Raw genomic sequence first — 6,231 nt, 5'->3', positions numbered from 1 at the left:
ATTTTTATTCAGCTCTTTTTRTGTCATTGCTATCTAGAACCACATTTTGCTACAATCACAGATTTAAGTATTTTGGGTTTTCTCTTCAATTGCTTTGCAGACCTAGAATTTTACATCACTGAGTGAGCATCAGTTTTCAAGACTTGCAGCAGATTCTCAATTTGTCTTTGGTAAACATTCAGTTGAAGCTCTGGCTGCATGTTGACATGGTGTTTTGTTTTTTTTTCCTTGAAACCTCTCTGCCCCAGACACAAAGCTGGAAGTTATCTAACAGAATTGAAAGGTAAAGGTCACATTTTTATGGTAGCCCTAAACGGGCCTCCATCCATCTTCATAAACTGTCCAGCTTTTCTGTTCCTGCTGGAGAAAATCATTCCTCCAGCAGGAGTAATTATTCCTAAAGCATAATTACTTTTTTGTTTCTTTTAATGGCTTGTAAATGTTCATGTATTTGTGCAGTATTAATGTTAATCCACACATTTATTTTTGATGTGGTCAGATTTAAATTATTTCTYTTTTCTTTTAATTTGAAAGAAATTTGAAAAGCATGTTGCTCTTACACACCACAATTATGGACAATGTTGTGTTGGTCCATCACATAAATACAATTCTAATATACATACATTCAAATTATAAGGGCGGAAAATCATAAAGGAGGTTAAGCAGATGAACGGTGTAGCTTCACCACTAATTTTTAGGTAGTTGTTTTGACACCTGGGATTTTTCAACTTGACATTTAACAGTTTGCCAAATATGGAGCTGCTGAAAACCAAAAGAAGGCTGTGAKGTTTGAATGAGTCTTTCACCCTGAGGTCTTTTATGTACTTCTTTTGTACTGTATCCCATTTACATCCAATTTGAACCAATTCATTTCAACTCGGTCTAATGCAATGCAATCAGACATCAATTGAACTCAAATTTAATGAATGTTTCAACCAAATTACACACATCTTAATTGAATGAATGATGAGTTTCAGGGATGCACTTTTTTAGCACCGTTTTTTTATTTAGACTTTCTACCGTTTAGGTTGCTGTGGGCAGACTATTAAAATCACTCCTTATGAAACATAATTCACACTGTATCCTATTGACATGCTTTGACAACTGTGTTCTCACAATTGCTTGTCTCACCCGGAGGCTGTTTCACACAAGTGTGACACAAACACAATTTATCAAGAGACAGCTGACTTCAAGACTTCACTTTTACCAGCCCTCTCTGCTTCATGACCCAAATAGGGTCCCCAAATTCTTCTTGCCCCAGCAGCTAGAGAGTTTGCAAGCTGTCATGTTAATAATAAATACTACCAAGTAGATCAATAGTTAATTTTACAAAAACATTTTAGGCCTGGTTTTATTTTCATCATTCACTCTTACCGTTTCTGTCAAACAAGCGTACATACCATCATCAGTAGGACACTGACACAGAATTGGTTACATTAAAATTTTAACCTTGTAAAACATTGTTAAAAATATAGTCTAAACATAAATGGCAATGTGATCATGATATTTTAGCATTTTAGAAATATATTTAGACTTCTTTCAAAGTCACCCAATACAGAAACAGCTCATTATCTTGACCTGAAACACAACATCCAGGAAGGTAAAATWAACCAATTCCAAGGAGAATTTCTAAGTAGATCAATGATTGAGCATGGTTAATTTTATTTTCTGAAATATAGCGAGTTATTCCTGAAAACYTTTTTGAAAAGCCACAAACTATCTAAATGTTTAAAGTATCAAACATAAATTAATCTCCATTGATCAATTTTTTTTTTCTTGATTACAGGTAGATAATCCTAAAAATAACTTTTCTAAAAGGAAATAATGTTTTGAGTCGCTACCACTAAACGTAAAGGCATCATCCTATATGCATGATGACAGAACTGGTAACATCTAAAAGTGTCTCACATTAACCATATATGTGTCTCTTTCTAAAACAATATATTTTAAATGGAAAAATATCCAATGGATATGTGGCTGTTTGTYGGCAACACAGAAAAAGAATGGAATGAATGCTATGAAGATCATTTATTAAAGGAATGTTTCTGAGCTCTGTGGAAGTAAACAAAGACAGGAAAGAATGAATTTCTCCTCACCAACCACAAACAGTCTCTTTGTTGRAAACATTTGTTTTGTCCCAGGATCGTGAAACAACAGGATTTAAAGRATGGACCAACTCGCACCTGAGGGAAGAGAACACAACAGTGCTGGTCAAAGTGAAAATAGACYGCTTGAGCATGGACACAAGAGCAATTGTGGGTGTTGTGAGGATAGATTTTACACAGACCAGAAGTTGCGTGATAGAAAGTGTCCTGGGAATAATGTGATGACAGCTCTATTAATCAATTCAGTTAGATGATCACAAGTGATACACAGACTCACAAGTTTGGAAAAAGTAAAGCTTGCGCAATCATTGCCTCACTAATAGACAGCAGGCTATGCTGATGACAGTTGTTTGGAGAAACGTGCTGGCCTGTGCACATTAAAGTATAAATGTTGGTTAGAGAAGGAATAGAAATTACAGTGTTTAAATTACTTCAGATGACAGTTTCTGTCACAATTGCTATTATAATCTTGCGACAAGACTTGCATAACACAAGGTTCAACCTTCTTTTTCTTTTTTGCTGCTTACAGCTCTCGGCCCTCGGTTGCCTTTATCTTGCTTTCTTTCTTTTACACGTTTAAAAAAGAAAAGTTTTTATTTTTTTGTCATTGAAATTAATAATGTGAGCTGCAAGCCTAAAGAAATTGAACAAAAACTAAAAAAAAAAAGTTGATGTTTATTAAACTAGGGTTACATATATTTTCATCCCCAAATTGCTATATTTGCGGGCTGTTTTCCAGATGGACCCAAGCAGATGGCTGAAGCTTCCAGTCATGTGATATAATGAGAGAAGGTTGCAGAGAGCGATCCCAGAAGGAGGAGATGGTGATGCATTTTAAATGTGTCATCATGGTGGGAGAGACCATCGACTTACTGGTGTGTTTCTTTTCCTCATTCTCATTTCATGTCACAGCTGAAACGACACTTCAGTATCTGTGTTTTATATGTGTGTGTGTGTCTGTGTACACCAGTGCATCATCCCGCTGGGCCAAGGACATAGGAGCATTTCTGTGTACTATATCTGCACCATTGGAGCCAAAAACCAACAGATTATTTTCCAAAACTGTCTGAAATCACTTTGCTTTGTGTGAGACTGAGGTCAAAAAATCAGGCCAACAGATGTTTGTTTTTTATTCACTTTTATGATCTTTGCTTGTTAATTTAAGAAATTGGGAGCACCCCGTTAAGGTTTTCAACAACTGACTGTGCTCAGATTCTAATTTTGTATTGAGGACAGCTATAAAGATTCTTGGTCATGCGGATTGACAGTTGGAGGTCGATAAAACAAACGTGTGAGAGAAAGATGCCAGACAAGAAATAAATGGAAAAAGATGTTAATTAATAGAAACTGACATGTTCTCTACAAGTCCAAATTTAAGAGGCACAAATAGTTTGATTAAAATACAAAAGTTGTCCAGTAAATAACATTTATCCTAAATTTAAAGCCTCCAGCTTACAGTGGGACTACTTTCTGACACTGACCTATGGTCATGAGATGTTACCATTACCATAAAAAATAGATCTCAGATACAAATGTTAGCAGGGCTTTTATTACATGAGTAAACAGGCTTATGGGTCAACTCAGCAAACTAAGCTCATAGTAACTCTCAGCAAATTGCTAAAAAGGTGACAGGCATATTTGCTTTAAAAAACCCACTCACATTTAAACTTTCTACAGTTACGGCAGTGAATTTCTTGCGTGATTTTAGTTTAAACTCGTCTGAAGTCATTAATGGAACCAATCCATGAAATTAAATGGTCTGAACTAGTTGTCTTGGCATTCAGCTGCTGAAGGACAGCTCACACTCCCATCACAAAGATGTTGTCAAATATCAACACAATAAGCCGCTGCTGTAATTGTTTTTTTGTTTTGCCATATTTGTATGGAGCACCGATCCTTTTGATTCAATGACTTCAAAGACTGAAAGGCTTCCTCTCAAGTACATCAACCTCTTTTTTGTTCTTTTCTTTTATATCTGCTTCAATGTGTGCCTTATGGGCCCATAATATAAAATAGGTCTTTTATATTGTGCACTATCCTCTTCACATTATGTTAAAGTGCTCTGGAAATTTTAGCAAAAGCAGATGACAAAGAAGCCTACCTAGACATTCCTAACAATTGGATAAAAATACTTAAGCGCAGAGCCACGTAAATGAATGAAAGCCTACAGAAACAGTGAGAGCTTTGAATGTTCTGATTTCAACACAGTTAGTACTTATGTTCATAACATTTAATGACAGCACTAGATAAAGGAATGTGTTCATTTTAATCCCTCTCACTCCACCTTCATGCATTCCTTCTTCCTTTCATATTACTTTAGCAAATACAAACAATGTTCACATGCATTACCATGGAAGCTACAGTGTATGTCCCAGTGGCTTGGTTAACTTTAAAACGATGTGTAATTAACAAGATTGTTTTGGTGGCAGCTGCCAGCTGAATCTCTGTCCACAGCATCATAAAATGTTCCACCAGGCCTCCCTGCTATCACAAATCAATGCAGAACGAAGCTTTTAACATTGACTGTGAAGGTGTTAGGTATACATAATGAGGCTGTGCTTTATCCCTAGCAATATCCATTTTTCTAAGCCAATATCGTAAAAAGGATATGTTTGAAAGTAAACAGTAAATATTGCCTCAGGTCTGAAAATTGTCAGCTTTGCCTTTAAGGGACTGCCCCAATTATTTTGTTCTGTCTTTTTAACATTCTGTTACCACACTGCACAGCTGGAGATGGCAAACTGGTTTGTCGCTGCAGGAGAATTGAATCAAAAAGGTGAAACAGTGTTAACACCTTTATTCTTAGTTTGGTTTGCACAAGGAACCTTGTGGTACTCCACAAGTAATTATATCATAAATATGATCTCAACTAACACAATGGGTTCAAGCTTTTGTAAGATAATACCGTGGTTGATAATACAGTTCTGTATGAAATGCAGCACTGAGTCATGACAAGACAAGTATGGACACACCCCATTATCTCAAGTTATGAGAAGATCATGAGTGACTTTCAGCTGATCCATTTATGTGACGTGATAAGCTCTGAGCTCTGATTAACAACTATTTTATCCAATAATTCAGGTAAAAGTGGATGAGTAGAGACGTTCACATAAATACTCGCGCAATACTCCTTTAATGTGCCTCTGCAACAAACCTAAAGAAACATCAAATAAAATATAATAAAGAAACTGAAATAATGTTCTTTGAGTGAGAACTATCTCAACATATGCAAAAGACAAGTTSAAATGAACTCCGCAGTCCTTCAGCTAGCTCCTTAGCTAGCTCACACACACGTAGAAGTCCGTTAGCATTAGCTCCAATTAGCCTTCAGAACATGTCCCGTTTTTTGTACACAATAACAATCACAAAATTAACTATGTGAACCTTTTTGACTCTATGTGTATAAAAACATATTTCTACTGACCTGTGGTATGATAAATACGAGACAAACACATTGAGCGTCCTTCACATTCAACTGTAAGATTTATTCTTCTTGTGGGCTCAATCTTCTCTATGCCACCAATGCCGCAGCGCACCTAGCGGTTTTGTGTGGAATTGCACGTACTAACTGATAACACTAAAGAACTTATCACAACGAGAAATTAAAGATACAAAATGAAAAATTATGTTGGGGTGCCTATTTTCTTAAATATTGTTTTTATTTACCTATAACTTGTTTTTCACCCCTCTACACCTTAAACTTAGCAACATTTAAAAACAAAAAACCTTGTCAATTCAACAGAAAACAACAAAAAAGTTTACTTCAGCACCAACACAGACTTTTGTTTCACAGTTGATTTCTGCCTAGGGAAAGGACAAATAGAGCCAAAAAGAAAGACTGTGAGAAAAAAAAACTAACAAAGTTACAGAGTTCTGAATTTGAAGTAAACATTGAGTTCATAATGTTCCTTATAAGGTTTCTTCCTGCTGCATTGCAGGTGAGAAAGTTAAGGCACGTGGTAACTGGCCTTCAGCTGTTGAGACTCATTTCCAATAAAGGAACCTTCATTCGCCACAATGAGACTGACTAATGTTCTGCCAGGTAAAGTATAAGGAGAGGAATTTTTGAGGAAGTATTTATGCCTTTGCAGTTTAGCCCTTTCATAAACATTTGAAGTGAAAGAAA

The sequence above is a fragment of the Poecilia reticulata genome, linkage group LG2 (genome assembly GCF_000633615.1).
Source record: "Poecilia reticulata strain Guanapo linkage group LG2, Guppy_female_1.0+MT, whole genome shotgun sequence".
Lineage (NCBI taxonomy): Eukaryota > Metazoa > Chordata > Actinopteri > Cyprinodontiformes > Poeciliidae > Poecilia > Poecilia reticulata.
This window is presented reverse-complemented; position numbering follows the sequence as displayed.